This window comes from Homarus americanus, unplaced genomic scaffold (assembly GCF_018991925.1).
Source record: "Homarus americanus isolate GMGI-L3 unplaced genomic scaffold, GMGI_Hamer_2.0 scaffold57980, whole genome shotgun sequence".
Classification (NCBI taxonomy): domain Eukaryota; kingdom Metazoa; phylum Arthropoda; class Malacostraca; order Decapoda; family Nephropidae; genus Homarus; species Homarus americanus.
Window position 1 is genome coordinate 1,490,545 of NW_024716703.1, and position 24,686 is coordinate 1,515,230.

General features: G+C 37.8%; 2 long non-coding RNA genes across 2 annotated transcripts; both read left to right on the plus strand.

Moving 5' to 3' along the window:
- The first annotated feature begins 222 nt into the window (after positions 1-222).
- LOC121858432 lies at positions 223-15,642 on the plus strand. Its single transcript, XR_006087432.1, has 3 exons — positions 223-1,617; positions 3,726-3,742; positions 5,628-15,642. It is a non-coding gene; the product is annotated as an uncharacterized LOC121858432 (long non-coding RNA).
- A 3,989-nt stretch (positions 15,643-19,631) lies between these two features.
- Positions 19,632-20,813, plus strand: LOC121858433. The gene is made up of 2 exons (XR_006087433.1): positions 19,632-19,890; positions 20,718-20,813. It is a non-coding gene; the product is annotated as an uncharacterized LOC121858433 (long non-coding RNA).
- The last annotated feature ends 3,873 nt before the right edge of the window (positions 20,814-24,686 follow it).

The following is a 24,686-nucleotide window of genomic DNA, read 5'->3' on the forward strand; positions in this document are numbered from 1 at the left end:
GTCAAACTTTTGAAACAACAAAGACCGTGGAAAGGAAATATACTAGACGTTCTCAAAAATTACCCCTGGAGAGAGAGAGAGAGAGAGAGAGTGTATATATATATATATATATATATATATATATATATATATATATATATATATATATATATATATATATATATTATATATATATATATATATATATATATATATATATATATATTATATATATATATATATATATATATATATATATTATATATATATATATATATATATATATATATATATATATATATATATATATATATTATAAAATAATAATAATGTGGATTTCTGTGTATTCTATATGAAAAAAAAATCCTTTGTCTATTTTACCCAGTAGAACAAGCGGGTGTAGCAGCCCTTACTCCTCACGACACGACTTCGATCTCATTAGCTGTGAATATATAAAACATAGACAATAGCAAAGTTATTAGACTATTAGCTTATAGATGGCAAATATGGGTAGGTTAGCTGAAGTGGACAGGTAAACATCGCCATTATTTCCTACACTTCCTCGTTTACGGTCAAGCTTACATAGAGAGAATAAAAACACTTGCAGATATTATTTTCACCCCCTTTTCCAGCACGCTCAGTATAAGCTTATTCCTAGCTGGTGAAGGAATTAAAAGCTGATTTAGTTCTATTTTTCTTTTTGTTTTCTTTTATTCAAACGACGCTTAAATTGCTTTAGAGGTAAACAAAGGGAAGGGAAGAAGAGAGGAGGAGACGGGAAGGGAGGAAAGGAAGGGAAGGGAGTCAGGTATGTCTGCTTTACCGTGAGACGAATAAAGATGAGGAATAAGAGGAAAGAAAAGAAATAGTCACGATTATTTTTACTTTAGACGATTATCCACTTCTCTCTTTTTCTTTTTTTTTACTTCTCGTGTTGTTGTTGTTGTTTGTATTTAGTTGTACTTCTGACGAGTTGGGCTGCTACTTCCTCTCTTTTTTTTTGTATAAATATAATAATAAAAAAAGAATAAAATGGACGAACTTTCAATAGAATCATAACAGTGTCAAAAGTAAAACTTAAAAAAAAGTCCCCCAAAAAACTGTGTGAGAGAGAGAGAGAGAGAGTGTTTGAACGGAATTCTCTCAACGTATCCGTGATAGAAGGGTCCAACTACACCCAGTGACGGGATGTTTGCAAACGGTGGCGTGTATGTCCTTCTTGACCTCAGCATTCAATTATCTTTGTATACATATATTTAGAGCAAAATATTTGAAACATGAATATATTATTATTATTAATATTATAGTAGAGCAGAAGTGTGATAGCGATGACTGATGGTGATGATGATGATGGTGAGGATGATGATGGTGAGGATGATGATGGTGATGATGATGTTGATGGTGATGATGATGGTGAGGATGATAAAAAAAATCATAAAGAGAACTGCGCACGACAAAATAAACATTGTGATATAGGACTTAATAAAGTGATTAGTATAGACCGGGAAGCGCACTGAGATGCAAACGGTGCGCAGTCTGGAAAGGGATGGATGAGTGTACATACTGAGAGACATAAGAGAAGAAGTGAGGACTGCGCAAGTTGAGAGAGAGAGAGAGAGAGAGAGAGAGAGAGAGAGAGTACAGGTTTAAGTAGTATATCAATAGCTAAGAAAGTCATTGTATGTAAAAGATGTGGAGCGTAAATATTCTGCAATACTGTAATACTTATATTTTGTTTACTTTTTTTTCCTTTCCTAGTATTAACACGTGAGATAATCAAGACTAAAATTCCCTCTTCCTATAAAAAAAAATGAGAATACAACGAAGCTCATATTACCTTGGTTTCTTATACTGTACTAATACCAGTGTCTACAGTCCCGCATTTTACTACCTCTCGTTATCATCCAGAAATTGTAGCGATCTCCTCCTGGATGGTAACGAAGCTGACAGCGTGAAGTAAATAACGTGTCTTTTTTTTCTCGGTGATTTTCTTGTTAATGATAATTTCTTCTTGAGAGTCAATTGGGTAAAATGAATTCATGACACAAACGGAAGAGTTTTGTAAAATGCTCGACTTCATTTATTTAATATTAAGTAACAAAATAATGCACAAATAAGAAAGTATATATATATATATATATATATATATATATATATATATATATATATATATATATATATATATATATATATATATATATATACACTTCCCCTTTCTCTTTTCCTACCTCTTCTCTTAGACACGTTGCTCTTTTGACCTACACACACACACACACACACACACACACACACTCAACAACCCCTGTGTTTTCATCAGTGTCGCTCGGCAATAAGGATCAAATATATTATCTTCCCAGTGTCTGTACATACACCTATAATTATAACTACACCTTAAGTAATAACACTAACAACAATGTAAACATATAAGTTCATGCTTTAAGGTCAATATACGGCTAATAACTTTCTTTAGAACGTAGGTCAAAAAGGTCGGAACATTATATGTCTTTGAATAATTTTGTATAATTTTATTTCAGCACTAACGTAGGACACAGCATTGGCATAAAGCTTATAAGGGAGAGTGATGTTATCTGATGTCGTTAGTAGTTAGTGATGGATGAGGAAGCTTAGTAGGCTTGCGTAGTTATGGAGCGTGTTTATCTATACGTCCGTGTGTGTGTGTGTGTGTGTGTGTGTGTGTGTTGTAACTTATAAGGAAGAGTAGATTAAAATTGCAAGTTTATGAGAGAATTTAGGAAAGTCATAGAGAAGAAATAAAAAAGCGATAGTAAGAACAGTGATAAAAATAGAATAACAGGAAGAATGAGAAGAATTGACGATGATAAAGAAAGTCAACAACATAATAAGACAACAAAATGGAACAGAATGACGAAATAGAAAACACACAAAGAAAAAAGGAGAATGAATGAATGAATTAAAAGAAAGACATAGAAAGAAAATGGTGAGAATAGAATGACAGACAAATTAAGGAAAACCAACAAAGGTGGTGATAAAAAAAAATAATAGTCAAGATAAAACAACTGATAGGTAATGAAAGAAAGACAACGATACAAAACATGAGAGTTGGATGAAGTGTAAATAATGATGAATATGTAATAGTAAATAAATTAATTAATTAATTTGTATTTATATATGTTAATTGGTACGGTAATATATTCCTGTAGATAATTAATAGAAACATTAAAGATACCGGAAAACGTGTTCTGAACAGGAGAAATATGGACTAATGATAAAAACATGATTAGGTTAGGTTAGGTTAAGTTTGAGATTAGGTTAGTTCACGTCAGGTTACGTTAGGTTCTCATTACTGTCAACAAAAATAAAAGATGATAGAGATGTGAGCTTTTTTGTTTTCACGGATGACTGAACGACGGTGAGAAAACAATAGAAAATATAAATGTTAAGAGATTGATTCATTTAGATGTTAAAATTAATCTTTATTTTAATCATAATTTTTATCTTGTATGTTTTAAGACAATGATTTGGAGTCATAAGATAATGTTCTCAACTTAGAGCCACAAGGAAGAGAAGGGTGGTGAAAATGTAGAGGCGATGCTGAGAGAGAGAGAGAGAGAGAGAGAGAGAGAGAGATATTTAGATCTTAAACCATTGAGTAAAATCCTTAAAACTGCTGAGAGAGAGAGAGAGAGACTGTTTATATCGGTAAGTGTTGGGTGGATAGGTGGAGGAGAGGGGAGGGATGGAGGAAGGGAGGGCGAGTCGATGAGGAGAGAGAGAGAGAGAGGTGGGGGGGAGGGAGGAAAGTGGGAGAGGTGGAGGGTGTGTTCCTGGAAACAGCTGGCGCCCGGGTTAAGCTTTCAAGCCGATGGATCCAACCAGTCCTCTGTGTACAAGGGGAGAGGGGGAGGGAGTCTCTACTTACTCCGCCCCCTTCTCCCTGTACCTACCTCCCAGTACCTCCCTCCCTCTTCCTTGTACCTGTTTCTCTGTACCTCCCTCCTTCCTCCCTGTACCTCCCTTCCTCCTCCCTGTACCTACCTCCCAGTACTTCCTTCCCTCCTCCCTGTACCTCCCTCCTTCATCCCTGCACCTACCTCCCAGTACTTCCTTCCCTCCTCCCTGTACCTCCCTCCTTCCTCCCAGTACCTCCCTCCCTCCTCCCAGTACCTACCTCCCAGTACCCTCCCTCCCTCTCAGTACCCCTCCCCCACTCCCTCCCTGTACCTGTACCTGTACCTACCTCTCAGTACCTCCCTCCTCCTCCCTGTACCTACCTCCCAGTACCTCCCTCCCTCTTCCTCCTCTACCTCCCTCCAGTACCTACCTCCCTCCCTCCTCCCTGTACCTCCCTCCCATCCCTATGTACCTACTTACCTCCCCATTCTCCTCTCCCTCTTATTCCTTGCCTCTCCCACTCAGACACTCAGATTATACACTCAGAAAGACTCATAAGATACACTTAAAAAAAATAGACGCACTCAGTAACTACACTCACATTATACAATCACTTGTTGCACTCAGATGAAGATGATACACTTAGATGAAACACTCAGACGACGCACTCAAGTGATGATACACACTCACCTCTACCACCTGGCGTTAAGTTCCTCCTACATCTTCTCATTAAGGCTTTGGATTCTCGAGTTCGTGTAGACCAAAGGAACAAAAAAATAAACATCAACGGCACAAGAGAGCTGATATAATGGGCGATAACTAATGGGTGTAGATACGTAATGGGTAATAATTAATGGGGGTTTAATAGGGAACTAATTAATCTTCAATTTGGTGAAAGTCAAGATCATCATTATTAGGGAATGTGTAAAAATTGCCGTCCGGAAACACTGGCGTCTAGGAATTCAACGATTGATAATTTACATAACAAAGTCCACAATTCCAAGATAAAAAAAAATCCCCAATTAAAAAAGACCAAAATAAAAACAAACAAACAGCAACACGGTTCAAAATTACATAAAAGTCTTCAAATATCCAAAATACTAAAAGACTAAAATTCTCCCCAAAAGTCCAATATATTCAAAATAGAATAATGTATTTATAACTTAAGGACTGTAAACTTAATTTAATCTTTCTTTATTAGTTAATTACTCGCATAGGTACAGGTTAACGGCTTCACCTGGCTGGGATTAACGTGTCAGGATTAACGAAAAGTCTGTAAGGTTAATTTTCACCTTCATAACAGTATTTCGGAGTAGGGTAGAGTCTCAACGTAATCCCGATGCCATTGTTCATGTCCGATGCTTGTCAGGTATAATGTGTGTGTGTTGGGGAAGTGATGGTGGAGTGGTGGTGGAGGAAGGGGTAGTGTAAGAGAGAAGGAGGGGTGGTGTTTGGTGGAGAAGAGTAGTGATGTTTGATGGAGGAGATCGGTGGCGGAAAGGAAAGCGATGGAAGAGAAGGGTCGGGGGAGAGTGGTGGTGGAGGACAATACCACCAGAGGCTATGTGGTGCACAAACAGACAGACAACAACAAAAACTCAACTATGCTGTTTTAGGAGAAAAAAAAATCAATTGGTTGGTTTAATTCCCGAGAAGGTTGACTAAGATAAAGAGTTGTAGTCAAGTTTAGACAGAAAAGTTACAGTTAGTTAGTTAGCGAATGTCTCTGAGGCATGAGTGAGGTGAGAGACACGAATAATACGATAAGAAATGAGAGAGAGAGAGAGAGAGAGAGAGAGAGAGATAACGTAAAAAAGGTCACAGGAAGCAGATGATGACACCAAAGATGAATTATGCCAATGCAAAAGTACAATGAAACGTAACAAGTAAACAAACTAAAAACAAAAACAAAAATATCTGAAAGGAGACCGAGTACAAGTGAACATATAAGTTATATAAAAAAAAACACCCGCGGAGGGAGTAAAGAGGAACAGATACAACTGAAAATACAAGATGTAAACAATGCCTCAGTAGATGAATATTTAGAAACTGGAAAAAAAATAAAACTATAAATTATCGATACAATTACGAACTGACTTAATAAAAAAAATATAACAATGATAAAATTGACCCTAAAGATATATATTAATCGGGAATTAGATAAAAAAATAATTGCTATTTCAAATCAAAGTACAGTAGTCAGTTATCAAAGCCGTAATGTTGGAGATGAGAAATGATAAGATGTACAAGAGAATATTGCTACGTGTATGTACAACAAATGTGATAAACCTTGACATGGTACAACTTAGACATAGAGAGAGAATGAGAGAGAGAGAGAGAGAGAGAGAGAGAGAGCGAGAGCGAGAGCGAGAGCGAGAGAGAGAGAGAGAGAATGAATCTGGTTTAAGTTTACATCCTGTACAACTTAACCAAATCCAAAAAACAAAAGAGAAGCGATGTACGTCAATGTGATATTGTACTAATGTGGTATTGTACACAAATTGGGGTTATGCAAAGTTGAAGTGATAAAGAACACGTGTACAAAAGAACATAGAACAAGTGTGATAGGAGGTAGGAAAGATTGACAGCGGGAACACCTGTGATGATCAACAGGGTGTAATAATCTAAGGTATAAACGATAGAAGAAAAACTAATGTATAAAGTATAAAGTACAACTAATATGGGTGATTAGGGATTGGAACAACTATACCCAAACAGAAGTAAAGTAGTAAATGGTACAAATAGGAATAATAAGGAATAAAAGTAATCAATTTAAGGTACAATTAATAAGTAAGTTGAAAAGATGGAAGGAAAAAAAACAGCGTAAAGAAACAGAAAAAAGAGAAATTGGAGAGAATTTAATGTGTTTTTTCCGTGTTTTTGTTCTCTAATAACTAATCACATAAACAACGCTTAAATATTATAATTAGCTTTAAGTGAGTTACATATATTATCAGTACCGTTAAATATATCTTTTCTTTTTATCACTTTTTTTTGCACTTAATGCTTTCAGCCACAAACACAAACTAACTAAAAACTAATTGTATGTTTTTTTTTTGTATATAGAAGCATCTAACATGTATTTTCACATCACAGGTCAAACATGCAAAAATTCCAACACCTAAATTATACTGGATCAATACACGTACAATTTCTGCCCAAACTCTCATACGGACCACCAAACACGACTGGCTTACGAATCAAGTCATGTTGGTTTATATACACTGTACTAACTCTCTATATACACACTAACCCCTTAATTCCCTCAAAACCATCTATAATTACTTCCTAATTACACAATCAATTTTAACTATCTGTCTCTACTTCTATAATGGCAATATTATACCAATAATCCGTCAGGTCTTTTACTAATAATAAATACCAAGATTTTTATTACAATTATCATTATGGTAATAATTTTCGTGCTGTTGAAGTAGTAATAATAATATTTTTTTTTTTACAAATAGTTTATAAACTTTCTACATTAAGTGTTCATATATATGTATTTTCTTACTTCTTTTTAATCTTCCAATGAGTGAGAGTTATTAACAAATAATCTTTTAATGGCAAATAATTTTTTATATATAATTTTCTGAGTTGTGAACGCAAGTACTTTTTTCAGTGAGTAAATAATTTCTTCCACAAGTAAATAATTTCCCCCCAAAAGTAAATAGTTTCCCCCACTACTAAATCATTTCACCAACAAGCAAATAATTTCTTCTATTAATCACCTTGACCATATTTTTAAGGCTGATTTCGTTTCTTCAATTTCTAACATTTTGTCTTGTAGTTTAAAGGGAAAAAATATTGTGATCCTTATTGCTCTGTGACTCCCCTATGCTATAGTTAAGTGTGGCCCAGACGTGCAGAGGCCGGAGCTCGTGTGCGCTGTTCTCATGATATTATAACCAATTGTAACTAAAAAACAAAATAAGTATAGCCTGAATTATAGCCAAAACATAGCCTGAATTATAGCCAAAACATAGCCTGAATTATAGCCAACACATAGCCTGACTTATAGCCAAAACATAACCTGAAGACGTAACACTGATTGCAGCCATTATAGCTGATTATAGCCTAAAATACATCTGAAAACACATCTGAGTGTAGCCAAAATATAGGCCAAGTCATAACACCTCAAAAAATAGCCCAAAATAGGATAATTATAGCAGAAGGCAGCCAAGTATCGAACAAAGTCGAGTATAATTGAGATGAATAATGAAGTATAATGGAGGAATAAACGAAGGTGGATAACAGGAAGAAGAGAATTAGATGAAACAAGTGAAGAACGAAAGAGAAAAGAAAAGGAAAAAAGAAACAGATACATCAAGGTACAGCAATACATAACAATAATAAACATAGACAAGATTTATTTCTGAAAAGCTGTAGAAAAAAAAATAAGCACATGAGAAAACTTTTATTTTGTAATCCTGAAAATCACGAAAACAATCACCACAATGTTTATAGCAAGGCATATTATAAGTATTTTTTTTTCTTCTTATATCGTGAGGGTAAGAATACAAACTCTCTGAGGGGCGTATTTTATGTATAATGAATCTGTACTTAGTGTGTATAATTATTGTAGCCTTTACGGTGGCTGGGTTACTGATGCGCGACCTGTAGAACTGCTGAAGCGAGAGACTATTGGACGAGTACATTTATTTTTTTATCAGTGATCACCAGGAGGTGTTTCCTAGTCACGGTGTGTGTATGAGTGTGTGTAGCTGGACACTTGTTGTGACATCTGTTAGTGAAGCTGCTTATTGGGTCAGAGGAGGTCATTGTAGGAAGTTGAGTGAAAAGACTTTGACAACACTCACATCTTGACGCAACTTTTCACTATAGACGTAACAGTCAGACTACTGATGAATATTATGCAAAGACAATCTGTTAACATGACTTACCACATTATCTTCCTTCGATACATTAGAGTTCCTAGACAACCAGCTCTGAGAGATACGACTCGATGGGCTGTACGACTCAACTAGTACGGCACAACTAGTATACTACGATTCCACCAATATGACTCAACAGTACGACTCGACCGATACGACTCAACAGTACGACTCAACCAGTACGACTGAACAGTACGACTCAACTAGTAGGACTTAACTGGTATAGTACGAATTAACCAGTACGACTCGACCAACTCACGTTCTATGCCATCCACATTAGAGAAACATTACAGTACACCCGACCCACCATACGACGAGATTGACCTTAAAACCATACTAGTCATAATACTCGAGACATTTACCCCTTTATCTGGTAACACTAACCTAAAAAAAAAAAAATACAGTACACGAAAAACACGTATTTTTTTTTCACTTTAACAACTAAATAAACATGTTTTTTTTTCCCCCCTCCCATAAATGACACAACTCACTCAAGGATTTTTTTTTTTAATTTAATAGACATATTTTAGATAAGTCTTTCTAACTTCACATACTATCTGATCAAATTTGACCCGTGTGATCTTTCAACATTCTCCCGACGTTGATCTTCACAACAACAGAAGTATTTAGGGTCAGTGTACGGACTAAGGCATGGACAAGATGGTAATTTCTTCGACGTTGTATAGTTAGGGATTTTAAGATGTTTCTCATTGTGACGTGTTTGGAAATGTGTGTGTATGTGTGTGCGTGTGTGTGTGTGATATCAGGTCATGAGGAGGGTCACAAACTAGTCCTTTTGGGGTGATTGATTGACTGTTCATCACCTGTTTTATTTGCGTTTGTGTTGGGTGATTCTGACGGCTTTAGCTGGTAATAAAAATTGAGGAAAGTGAACATCGAAGATCAATTCCAAATACAAATAAAAAGTGACTGATTCTTTTGGAAAATATGTAGGTGTTGGAGGAGGTTATAGGTTGGGTCAATATGGTGCTTCTCAATATTCTGTAAGATGTCTGACAATTTCTTTGGGAATCTCTGGTATTGCTGGATAAACTGCTGACTCATGATGACTTGCGAAATCAATGAGAATTAAAGTATTTTCATATTGTTACAAAATATACAAATAGATCTTATGTTACCAGTAATTATTTATATCCAAAGTTTATAAAGGAAAATTAATTTAAAGGATAACCTACCAATTGTAAATAGTTTTGAATGATATATAAGATATATTTTTAACTCAACATTCATACGATGAATGACTTTTAACGGATCGACTTCCAGCAGTACCAAAGATGCTCCTCGAAATCTCTCAAGGTTTAGTCTGTAATACGTAAGATAATGTTGTGTTGACTGACACTGAACTACCAGACCTAACACTAAAACTACAGTTAAACAGCCAAGCGCAGTTCTCTCTCTTCTTGTAATCTCCGGAAGTGAAAATTCATAGTACAAAACGATTTTATTCAATTTAAGATTACAGTGTTTGTAAGAGTCTACCTTAGAGCATCAACTTGAAGAACAAACGGCAGAGATCATTGTGTTATGTGAGGGAAAAAATACAATTAATAATTTTAAATTGTTAAAGAATTTTTCTCTCATTGTTTAATTTAGTTCATCAAAGTCAATCCAGTAAATTAAATCCCGATTTTTTGTGTTCATATAAAATTTTAGTGCAAATAAAATTCACATTTATTTATTTATTTTTTTGTGACAAATTAATTTCACTTCTGGAGAATTTTGAGAGTAGCTCTGGATGATGGGGTATTTTGAACCTTATGAAGAAGTCCAATAGGGTCTGTATCCAAGTGTTGTTAACAGAATATAACCAAGCAAAGTATGTTTTAGGAATGTTGTTGTTAAATTTAACCTTTGATTTAAATAATGTATTGTATTATTTTGTCAGTACCATGCCACTGAGACTTGTTATTTAGATGAGGAAAACCAACCTTACTGGGGGTGTCTGCATGAGGTTGAGAACTTCCTGTCATGCTCATTAAATGTCCCTGTGTTGGACGTGGGATTAGGCACTGTCTGAGTGGCACTGTCTGATTGGCACTGTCTGATTGGACTTGTGTGACTGAGTGGCCCTGCGACAGAAAAAGAACAAGAAGAAAACACCAACTGGACTACAAGCTGAGTAAGGGTTAGAGAGTGTACGTCTCCCCACAACCTTACCTGTACTGTGTGACAATTTACCTTGGCGATCGTTTCCACAAGTGTACAGTAAAATGGTAATGTTTTTTATCTGTAGAACCAATAAGACAATAAGTAATTAATTGTAATGGAATGACAATGGAACTGATTTCAGAGGAAATTTTGATGACATCCTCATAAAGGTAAAATGTTGTTTGTTAGTAAGAATACATAAATTTTTGCATGTATTTGTAGGTGTGTAAATGAACTAAATTTGTATTTGTCATAACCTGAGGCGATCCTTTAAAAGACATTGTCCTTCCAGATTCAAAATATTTGATAAAAGGTTCTGCCTCTAAGTTCCTGTTCGCTGATAGAGCCAATGAGAACGAATTTTATGTAAAAAACAAAAATTCTTTGCCCTGATTGGTTCTCTTTGTAAGTGTGCTTGTGTTCAGGAGAGGCGCTTGAGTCCGTCGATGCACTTTTCCTGCTGGCCTGGCCTGGCTGGACGTGTTATGTTGAACTTCAGACTAGATGGAAGCCGTTGACACACTTTTAGTCGACAACAAAGTGTGTCTGCGGCTTCAGTCAAAGTGTGAGTGTGAGATGAAGCAGCAGCTGTGACCCCACCATCAGGTTCAGGGGAGACTGGAGTGGAAGAGTGTGGAGGTGACGAGGACGAGTTGAGGAGAATGTGAAGACAGAGTGAATGGTGAGAGGAGTGTGAAGGGAGAGTGAGAGTTGTAAGAGGAGTGTGGAGATAGTAAGTGTGGTAAGAACAACTTGTTGAGGAGGAGAGTTGAGGCAGTGTGAGCGTAGGTGGGAGCAGAGATGGACTCAAACGTGTCTCCTGGGTGCACGCCCTCAGTGTGCTTGTATATACGGCATAGACCAAGGAGACCTGGCGAGGCGGGGGGTGTCGGCAGTCAACCTCCCTTAACAACTTACCACCACAACCACAACATACTGGCTGGCACCAGATCACAACTCAATAAGCTGAAGCAACCACTTAATACCTAATAATATATTTTATGATTTACACCTCCAAAAAGACTTAGTACAAACACGAACACCCAAGTATACGTTGCTCGTTCTACACATGAACATCTTGTCACATTTTCGTCAAATACAAATAAAAACGGCCAAACAAACTACTATTTTCACCAGCCTACAACCCCTCGTAGTATCTCTCAATTCAACTTAATTTCTACGTTTAATTTAGCTTTAATAAGTAAGTCAATAATTAGATATTCTTGTCCTTACAACACCTCCCCCCAGTACCTATCACAAGCTATTCGACACCCACAAACACCTACATATACCACGTCAGCATAACCAGAGTTCACCCTGACGGCCAATATTATAATCAGTCCATTTGCAGAATAACAACAAACAGATGAAATACATAATATATTAAAAAACAAAAACAAATCCCATAACTACAGATCATCACGAGACAGAGAAAAAAGGTTTCTCTGTCAGGCTCTGATGTTATTCACTAAAGTTTATCCAGACGCTGACCGAGGCCTCCCCTACCCGCCCAGGCTCTACAAGGTGTGCTAAGAGTACTTCTGTACCTGACTCTATGTTAAGCACCGACGCAACTCCTGTGCTCTTAAAACTCTCGACTCTTCTTATTTTCTTCCCTAAGTTTCTCAAACCCAACAAAGATCTGTTTCAACTTACTTTACTTTACTTTACTTATTTACTTACTTATTGTCTTCATCTCCTTTGATTTTTTTTCTTTTATCATATCAGTAAATGTCATTCGAAATCCTCTTTTGTTCTCTTATGTAAACAGTATCTTTCTAAGCCTTCTGATTTAATTTTTAAGAGCACTTGATGCATTATTTGTTTTTTCTATTTTGATGGACATAAGGATATAACTATAAGTAACCAGCCTAGAGAGCACGGGATCGGAGTCAATGCGTGGTGATGTGGTTTGTTATACCAATCTGATAGCTGGGTAAGGGTTCCAACCGTGTACAGTACTTCTCGGGCACCTGATCAACCATTATGAGCATTCGGTACACCTTGACTGAGATACATCTTCACTTCTCGTAGTTTCCCATCAATATGTTACGACCGATCATAGTCTTTTTTTTTGCCTTATCTGTCCTTCACGTCGGCCAGAAAACAGATGTCTACTATATCTGACTGTCTGAACTTCGTGTAGGATATCCAAAACAAACAAACCAAATTAAACACAAAGCAAAAACAAAACGAAAGGAAAAATAAAATAGTAACAAAACAGAAGAATCAAATCCTCATAAGGGATGATCACGTCGCCTAATAATTGTGTAGAAACCTTTGCATCAATTCCTGATTCTGTCTACTTTTTGGAAGCTCACTGTAAACTAGAGAAAGGGCGTTGCCTATTAATTTTGTAATATGACCGCATCCTACTTTAGGTAGATCATGAGACGACTCCAGGGCGTGAGAGAGACCGTGGCGTGTGTGTGGCTCCCTCAAACGGAATCTTGTATCGGATATTCATTGCCCTGTCGCAAAGTTCACTTTTTTTTTTTTTGAGTGTGTGTGTTTGAAAATTTCTAGGAAAGGTATGGTCTATGGTGTATTAAAACAAAAAGGGAGTTTTGAAGCGTGTGTCTTTTTTGTGTATAATAAAGATGAAAATCATAGTGAATGTAAAACATAAGCACTCCTTCATTTTCTTAGTTTTATTAGGTATATTAAAGTGTCATTGAGTGAGAAATTCATGTTTATTATTTTGAATGTAATTTGTTCATTGTTGTTGGAGTGTGGGTGGCTTTTTTTAATATATACTGTACACACACACCAGAGCCGAATTATTTAATGACTGGTGCTATACTAAATTTGTATCATGTCTACGTTATGTGAATTATATGAAATTTGACCGTTTTCATCAGTGGCTGTAACTTGGAGTCATTTATAATGTAGGTTATATGTGTGCTTATAATGTTATAATCAAACTAGTAAGGATTTGTAAGGCAGAAGTAGAGATGGAGCAAAGATTGTAAGTGGTTGTGTTGACTCTGTAAGTCCTGGACACCGATGTGAACCAGAGAATGATCCAACACTCACAGCCTCCACATACTACAACATTCATCCCTCAACAACATATCACAACATGAATTGGATCTTTCCATTAAAACAAAAAAAAACGACAAAAAACAGTCAGTTTCCTCACTCGATAAAGAAGTCATTCTTTTTATAATATAAACCAACAAAAAATATAGAAAAAATAGCAAAATCTAAGAATAACTCAAATTCCCCCCAAAAGAGTAACTTAGCCCCCCCAACGAAAATCTTTCTTCACTTCTGATCGACTTATCATTCTCTGGTTCTGTATTATCCGCAACACGTTTTCTCCCCTTAAACATCTCTTTTTTCCTTAATGAAGCTGAAAGCCTGGCAGGGGTAGACCCAACCTCCTCGGGAGAATGAAGAGACTTGGCACCCCCAGAGGGAAGCGGGGATCGGAAAAATCAACCAACTCAAAATTTGTCTTGAAACAACATTGCAGATTTATACTTCTTTTCTCTCCTTCGGGATAATCCCCAAAAGAGCCGTGTCAGCAACAGCATCAGCCACTGGAGATAACATGATCTCTCTAGGTGCAGCAGTGTCCTCACCTCACCAGCGTGTTTGTGTGTGAGGCTGCTGGTTGTCTTATTACTAGGGAGAGACTGCCTATAGTCTTCAGTCCTGGTGTTGTGGTCGACATGGCTACTCACACTTTCTCTTAACCTGGGTTAGACCAGACCAGGATTCCTTGTGTCACCAAAGGTTGACAATATCATTCATCACAGCTGAGACAACATCACTCATCACACACACACATCTTCTCGCTTCTTGTGATCTTAATGTTCACTCAATCAACAACTTACAGTACATATTCAGAATTTTTACTGTTCAAGATGTCATGTTTTTTTTTTCATTATCTTTTGTAACACACACACACACACACACACACACACACACACACACACAGTCACTCAAGTAACATAGACATTGGTACACTCATTCACTGTTACTCTTAAGTCACAGTTATACTCACTGTTACACTCAATCATTGTTAAAGTCATTCATTGTTATACTCATACACAGTCACAGTCTCTCACTGTTACATCCAATTACAGTTACACTCAGTCACACATATACTCAGTCACTCTTACACTCAGTCATTTCAACACTCGGTCAAATATCTTCCAAGTTAGAAAGACCATTTGTCAACCTCTTCAACATTCTGCTACACAAGAATTTCTGGTCCGGTCAAAGATGTGTTTTACCCACATTAACATCACCAAGGAACACCTAATAAGCCTTACACTAAGCCCATTAAAATCAGCTTCACAACAACTTATTAAATGAAAAAAAAACAACAACAACAACAGACAAAGAACTGCAACAACCTCGGTTATCCATTCACCAATCAGAACACTGGAGAAAAAAGATGGTTCCTGCTTCCTTCTGGATATATAAAATAAGAAAAATAACCATAAAAAAATATTAAAAAGCACCTATAATACTGTCTGTCATAAAAAATATATATATATATTAATATATATCTCCATAAAATAATAAAAATTTACAATTGAAATAACTTTTAAAGATCTTTCCAAAATTCGATCGTCTTTACTTTATTTTTTTTTGTAACTTGCAAAATATTTTAGGTCAACGTACTGTACTGTATGTCCAAAATTCTGATGATCCACTGCTGCGAGTCTCAACACAGATTCCGTGTTTATATGAATAAAAAGATACACAAACGCGTTGGTGTTTCCTTGTACCTTAGTATAGTGATGTGTCCTTATGATGGTGTTGATGGTGGTGATTATGATGATGATGATGATGATGATGATGGGGATGATAGTGATGATGATGATAATGATGAAGAAGGTGATGATAATGATAATAATATTGACGGACATGGTGGAGAGGAAGAGTGATAATAATGACAAATGATGATAATGGGGGGGGTGATAGTGAAAAACCTAATAATGGTGGTAAAGATGGTGATGGTGGTGATGAGAACCATAATGAAGATGGAAATGATGGTAAGAAGAACAGTCCTGATGATGATGATAAAAATAATACTATGATGATAATAATGATGATGATGATGATAATGATAATTTCTAGTAATAATGATGATAAGTATGATGGCGAGAATGGTGATGATGATGAGGATAATAATGATAAAGGTGGTAATGAGGATAAGGTATAAAGATGAGAATGGTGATGATAATGATGGAAAAATAATAACAGCCAATATTGAATGATGATGAAGTCAGTAACCAAATGATGAAGAAAAAATCTTAGTAGAAGACGAAGAAGAAGAAGAGCAGGAGGAGGAGGAGGAGGAGGAGGAGGAGCTTCAGAAAAAAGAAAGAAAATAATTACAGGTAAGTCTTATAAAAGTCTAGGTAATTCAATGGAAGTCTTATCAAAATGTCTCAAATACTAAAAGGTAAAAAGCCTAGAAACTTGTCTTAATTAGAAAAAAGTCTTAATAAATAGAGGTAAGTCTTATAAAAAGTCTATATTTTTGAAGGGTAAGTTTACAAAAATTTTGATTATTAATTTTTAGTCTTATGAAGATATCTTAAATAATTAGTTAAAACCCTTGTAATATTTGGATATTTAAAAATAAGGCTTATACAAATTATTATTCATTAGAAGAACGTCTAATGAAATGTGTACACTACTGTGACAGCAGAGAAGCAGACATATACACTACGGTGACAGCAGAGAAGCAGACATGTGTACACTACTGTGACAGCAGAGAAGCAGACATGTGTACACTGTGACAGCAGAGAAGCAGACATGTCTACACTACTGTGAAAGCAGAGAAGCAGATATGTGTACACTACTGTGACTGCAGAGAAGCAGACATGTCTACACTACTGTGACAGCAGAGAAGCAGACATGTGTACACGATGGTGACAGCAAAGAAGCAGACATATGTACACTACGGTGACAGCAGTGAAGCAGACATGTGTACACTATTGCAACAGCAGAGAAGCAGACATGTGTACACTACTGTGACAGCAGAGAAGCAGACATGTGTACACTACTGTGACAGCAGAGAAGCAGACATGTGTACACTACTGTGACAGCAGAGAAGCAGACATGTCTACACTACGGTGACAGCAGAGAAGCAGACATGTGTACACTACTGTAACAGCAGAGAAGCAGACATGTGTACACTACTGTAACAGCAGAGAAGCAGACATGTCTACACTACGGTGACAGCAGAGAAGCAGACATGTGTACACTACTGTGACAGCAGAGAAGCAGACATGTCTACACTACTATGACAGCAGAGAAGCAGAAATGTGTACACTACGGTGACAGCAGAGAAGCAGACATGTGTACACTACGGTGACAGCAGAGAAGCAGACATGTGTACACTACGGTGACAGCAGAGAAGCAGACATGTCTACACTACTGACACAGCAGAGAAGCAGACACGTGTACACTACTGTCACAGCAGAGAAGCAGACATGTGTACACTACTGACACAGCAGAGAAACGAACATGTCTACACTACAATGACAGTAGAGAAGCAGATATGGCCAGCACACTACTGTGACAGCGAAGACAGACATGTCTACACTACTGTGACAGCAGAGAAGCGAACATGTCTACACTACCTTGAGCAGCAGAGAAGCGAACATGCTCTACACTACCATGGCAGCAGAGAAGCGAACATGTCTACCTACATTGACAATGAAAGCAGACATGTCTACACTACGGTGACAGCAGAGAAGCAGACATGTGTACACTACTGTAACAGCAGAGAAGCAGACATGTGTACACTACTGTAACAGCAGAGAAGCAGACATGTCTACACTACGGTGACAGCAGAGAAGCAGACATGTGTACACTACTGTGACAGCAGAGAAGCAGACATGTCTACACTACTATGACAGCAGAGAAGCAGAAATGTGTACACTACGGTGACAGCAGAGAAGCAGACATGTGTACACTACGGTGACAGCAGAGAAGCAGACATGTGTACACTACGGTGACAGCAGAGAAGCAGACATGTCTACACTACTGACACAGCAGAGAAGCAGACACGTGTACACTACTGTGACAGCAGAGATGCAGACATGTGTACACTACTGACACAGCAGAGAAGCAGACACGTGTACACTACTGACACAGCAGAGAAGCAGACACGTGTACACTACTGACACAGCAGAGAAGCAGACACGTGTACACTACTGACACAGCAGAGAAGCAGTCATGTGTAAACTACTGACACAGCAGAGAAGCAGACATGTCTACACTACTGTCACAGCAGAGAAGCATACATGTGTACACTACTGGCACAGCAGAGAAGCAGACATGTGTGCACTACTGTCACAGCAGAGAAGCAGACCTGTGTACACAACTGTGACAGCAGAGAAGCAGAGATGTGTACACTACTGCGGCAGCAGAGAACAGACATGTGTATACTACTGTGAATGCAAGAAAAGCAGACATATGTACACAACTGTTACAGCAGAGAAGCAGACATGTGTACACTACTGTGACAGCAGAGATGCAGACATGTGTATACTACTGTCACAGCAGAGAAGCAGACATGTGTACACTACTGTCACAGCAGAGAAGCAGACACGTGTGCACTACTGTCACAGCAGAAAAGCAGACATGTGTACACTTCTGTTACAACAGAGAAGCAGACATGTGACACTCCTGTAACAGCAGAGAAGCAGACATGTGTACACTCCTGTCGCAGCAGAAAAGCAGACATGTGTACACTACTGTCACAGCAGAGAAGCAGACATGTGTATACTCCTGTAACAGCAGAGAAGCAGACATGTGTACACTCCTGTCACAGCAGAGAAGCAGACATGTGTACACTCCTGTCACACAGATAAGCAGACATGCGTACACTGACACCACAGCAGAGAAGCAGACATGTGTACACTCCTGTAACAGCAGAGAAGCAGACAAGCGTACACTTCTGTCACAGCAGAGGGCAGCATTTGTCAGCTCTCAGGTCACAGCAGACAGATAGACCTTTCGTGTCTACAAGATTTATTATGAAGCCAAGAAAATTTTTTACAGCATAAGGGATAATTTTGCAACAGAGGACAGACCTATTTCTACAGTAAAAAGAGTATATCAGAAAGGAGGAACAGAGATATTTACGGCATAGAACAGACATTTACAGCAGAAAACAGACAAATTTACAGCAGAGAGCAGACATTTACAGTAGAGAACAAACATTTACAACAGAGAAAAGACATTTACAGACAGAGATCAGATATTTACAGCATAAAACATATTTACAGCAGAGAACAAAACTGTTTACACCAGAGAACAGACATAATTACAGCAGAAAACAGTTTTCTTCACAGCAGGGAACAAATAATGTGACCGCAAAACGGATTTGTTTGTTAAAAGTTTAGAAAACATAATTTTCTCTCTACAAAACTTTCTTTTACCAGACAAGAGATTTTCTTTCACAGTGGACAGACAGAAAGACAGACAGACAGACAGACAGAAAGACAGACAGACAGACAGACAGACAGGATGACAGACAGACACACGTATATCCAGCCATGCATATTATATTAATTTATCTGTCATTTTTAAGTGAAGCAGTTACCAGACCGATGTAGCAGAAAGCAGACCAGTGCCAGCAGTAGGCAGACCAGTGCGGCAGTAAGCAGACGGTGCAGCAGTAAACAGACGGTGCAGCAGTAAACAGACGGTGCAGCAGTAAGCAGACGGTGCAGCAGACGGCAGCAGTAAGCAGACGGTGCAGTAAGCAGACGGTGCAGCAGTAAGCAAACGGTGCGGCAGTAAGCAGACGGTGCGGCAGTAAGCAGACGGTGCGGCAGTAAGCAGACGGTGCGGCAGTAAGCAGACGGTGCGCCCCACACACTAACCTACTGAGGGACAGCAGCCCACGTCCCTAGGGTAATAAATATGTATGTGGCAGCCAGGCCGAGACGCCATCCTTGGTGGGCCAGCCAGTGACCCTAGGTGGATCTAGGAGGTGGGTTAGTGGCTCGAGGAGGAGGTGGGTTTAGTGGGTCAGTGTCCTAGGTAGGTCTTGGAGGTGGGTTAGTGGGTCTAGGAGGAGATGGGTTGTGGGTCTAAGAGAAAGTGGGTTAGTTGGCAAGTGTCCTAGATGGTGTTTTAGGTGGGTTAGTGGGTTTAGGAGGAGGTGGGTTAGTAGGTTAGTGTCCTAGGTGGGTGTAGGTGGTGTTAGTGGGTCAGTGTCCTAGGTGGGTGTAGGAGGAGGTGGGTCAGTGTCCTAGATGGTTCCTTAGGTGGGTTAGTGGGTTTAGGAGGAGGTGGGTTAGTAGGTTAGTGTCCAAGGTGGGTGTAGGTGGTGGTAGTGGGTCAGTGGGTCAGTGTCCTAGATGGTTCCTTAGGTGGGTTAGTGGGTTTAGGAGGAGGTGGGTTAGCGGGTCAGTGTCCTAGATGGTTCCTTTGGTGGGTTAGTGGGTCAGTGTCCTAGATGGTTCCTTAGTTGGGTTGGTGGGTTAGTAGGTTTAGGGGGAGGTGGGTTAGTGGGTCAGTATTCAAGATGGTGGGTTAGTGGGTTTAGTGGGAGGTGGGTTAATGGGTCAGTGTGCTAGGTGGGTATAGGTGGTGTTAGTGGGTTGATATCCTAGGTGGGTCTAGGAGGAGGTCGGTCAGTGGGTCCTAAGGTGGGTCAAATTACTTAAGGTGGGCTACACACTGAAGTAACTGGTTGTTGGTGTGAGAATAATGTTAACTAGAACTCATTTATATAAACATGTTATTTGGATGTTTTTCTTCAAGTGTTATAGGATTTACCAAGAGAAAAATTAACCAATATATTCCTGTTCACAGACACACATGGAGCCAGCTGACGACAGAGGCTTGGTGAGGCCTGGCACAACTAACCAACACTCACCACTATTATCAAAATAAACATTACAACTCCGATCTGTTCTTTCTATTTATCCTCTCAGTTGAGTCTGATTCACACTAGTCCATTTGATAACCGACTCTGACATCACATTGCAATCGATGACGTCATATCTGTCCGTTTGGTGCACTTCATATGTCAATCCACGAACAGAAGATATTTAAGGTCATGAAATATCTACCCTGATCTCACAGCTGCCTACAAAGCCGAAGATAAAACCAGTCTAGTAGATTCCATGTTTCCTGAAATTCAATCCCTGATGGCTGTTACGACTTCCTTCAGTAAAATATTTTACCTTGGGTCTTCTGCTTTTCACCATATAGAAAGCAAACAATGTGGACCTGATGGTATCCCACCTTCCATCTGTAATAAAGGAGTGCATCAGAAATTTAGCCTACTCTGACCTCACTTAACTGTACAACTGAGAATTACTATATTCTTCAGTGCTATTCCTGCATCTTAGAAACTTGTCAAGTGTGTGTGTGTAACAGCACCTTTGCTTTATATAAATATTCACCCGAATGAAGAACACCAAGTTATTCACCAAGTTATTCACCAAATGAGTCACCATGTTATTAAAGACCTAGATAACTTGGCTTGCATCTCTCTCAAAGGTCGAGTGAGGGTCAGCTGATTTAGCAAACAACGGGCTCGCTCTCTTACACCCAGAAAGGGCAGTTCACTTACTACCATTAGACAGGGAAGCCAGGCACTTAACTCAAGTGTTATCTCAAAGTGATATTCACAACACTTCCCTGGAGACACCCACAATATATTCTCTCAGATTGTACCTGTGTGTATACCTGCTTCAATAATAAACAGAAAATACCAAGAAGTGTTTACATCAAGCCCAGCCACTTAAAGAGTTCCAGAACTTAATTAAAACAATAAGTGTTACCAAAACAGCCATCACATGTGTAATCCATCCCCCCAAAAGGTAATTAATGCTGACTCTGTTTCCAGTCCTTAGTGTAAGTCCTTCACTAACACATGACACAGAGGCTGGGTATAATAGAGGGCCCATACCACCACTAAGCTATCCCTCACCAATGGCTATCATAGACATAAGCCAATACAAGAACCCTACCTAGGTTTTGCCAGCCTAGGTAATAATTTGAACTATAAATATTACTACAAATTCGGCTCCTGAGTGATTTCAATCCATCTCATTTACGTCCTACTTATGATCCAATTTCCCTTCGGATCTACACGTATATTACTGGTAGGAACACAAGGGCGCTGAAAATTTGATCCCCATCCCCCAACCACCGTCTTTATTTCGCGATTCATACATGTTACTGAATTTGGATCACGTGATGATTATGCACTCCAGTTTATTTCATCTGAAGATGCAACACCCTAACGCCACCTGGGTCAAGACCTACTTGTCTCTCTCTCTCTCTCTCTCTCTCTCTCTCCCTCTCGTTTGATTTTGAGACTTTCTTTTCTACTTTCTCCTCGTTATAATTTATACACAGAAACGAATTAAACTTTCACTTATAAGAAGTAACATGTTGGACTTTCCATTCTACTTTCTAGAAGCTCTTAAGTCGTGGCCTTTTACCTGAAAAATAACTTCTACTGTTCATCAATCCAAAAGACAGTTAATCTGTCTTCTTCGACCTAAAAGATGGTTCTAAACTTCTAAACTTTTCTTTACCTCAGGAAAAGTTATACATTTTTCTTTACCTCAGGAGAAAGCACTAAAATCCACACGAGAGAAAGTATTACCTTTTCTAAACCCAAATGAAAGTCTTTTGTTTTTCTTCAAATCAAAAGAATGTCCTATCCATTCTTTTAAACCAAGAGAAATTTCTATATCTTCAATCACCTCAAAAGAAAATCACACTGTTTCTTGAAGCACCAACATACTCTGAACCAATCGGACTTTCACTATATATATTTCTCATCTCACCTTCTCGGATATTTTCACTACTTTGAAATGAAAGGCCATATATAACTCTCTTGCCCTGACGCTCCGGAATGCCCAAGGAGAGACGAAATTCCCACGGTGCAGAGGTTGAACACCACCCTAACAGGCTAATGAAATAGGGATTAATGTCTCTTATAAGCGTTGGTCATTAGTGTGAAAACCGCAACGACAACAACAACAACAACAACAACAACAACAACAATAATAATAATAATAATAATAATAATAATAATAATAATAATAATAATAATAATAATAATAATAATAATAATAATAATAATAATAATAATAATAATTTGAGAACCAAGGACTTGATAATGAAGATAATAAAGATGATGATAATGACGAGAGGAAAGGGTTGATGAATAGAGGCTTAGAAAGGTAAACAAAAGAAGGGGAGGGAAGGGGAGGGGAGCGGGAAGGCAGGAAGGAAGAGGGAGGGGAGAATAAAAAGGGAAAAAAGGGAGGTGAGTATATGAAAGAGAGGAAGAAGAAGACAAGGGAGGGGAAGAGAAAGGAAAGAGAGGATAGTAAGAGAAAAGGGAAGAGAGATGAAGGAATAAACGGGTGAGAGAAGAGAGGGTATGAGGAAGGAAAGAGAGGAAAAAGAATAGGAGACCGAGAGAGGAGAGAACGGGAGAAGAGGGGGAAGAGAAGGTAGTAGGGGGAGTATAAACGAATGATGTGAAGAGGAAGAGAGAAAGGGAGAAGAGGAGGAGGAGGTAGCAAGGAAGGAATGAGGAAGAGTAAAAGAAAAACAAGAGTATATGGCAAAGAAGTGTCAGAGAGAGAGAGAGAGAGAGAGAGAGAGAGAGAGAGAGAGAGAGAGAGAGATAGATAGATAGATAGATTAAATATAGATAAAAATCATCCATAAATATACAAATATATTAGCCTCTGTAGTATAATCTATATACCTTATTAATTACACCTGATATAATAATTACAGGTAAGTTATATATGTTAATCAGGTAAATATCCAGGTGTTAGTTCAAAATAAAACTAATTATTCGTACCTGATTTGTGAGTAAATTAATAACATATAATTTAGTAATTATGTATATATTAACATTTATGAAAATAGGTTTATGTAAATGAGTTAAGGAGTCACTTTAGGACTATATGAATAAATTACAAATTACTTAAATATATGGAGAGTTGAGATAACGAGGTGAGGTAACGTAGGACGATCAGTTAATGGCGCGCGCACACACACACACAGTCTATACTACAATAATTAATTTAACCTAATCAAAGCAAACCTGTATATATTTAATTAATCTAACCAAACCTAAGCTGATGTAATATATAATTAACCTAACCATAAATTAACGTGGCCTAACCTTCCCGAAATTAAATTAACCCAATCTAAATTAACGTAAATTAACTTAACCTAACATACATTAATCTACCCTATCTTAAACTAAGCTAAATTAACCTAACCTAATCTAATCTAATCTATCTTAAACTAACCTAAATTAACCTAACCTAATCTAACCTAACCTATCTTAAACTAACCTAAATTAACCTAACCTAATCTAATCAAACCTATCTTAAACTAACCTAAATTAACCTAACCTAATCTAATCTAATCTAACCTATCTTAAACTAACCTAAATTAACCTAACCTAACTTACCTTAAATTAACCTAAATTCACCTAAATTAACCTAACCTAACTTATCTTAAACTAACCTAAAATCATGACACAGCGTTTTCTCTGTGTTTATGTACAATATATCGAAATCCTATAGTCTTTAGAGTGGGTGTAGGACCGTCAATATCTTTATTAAATTCCTTTCATATTTTGTTTACATATTTCAGACAAAGAATTGCACGGGGACAATGTTCTGCAGTGTTGATCGATCACTAGACCCTCTGACGTCACAAAAGACCCGTAACTATTATTTTACGGTCGCTTCCTCTTAATTCATAAGGTCAGAAACCAAACACTCGCTC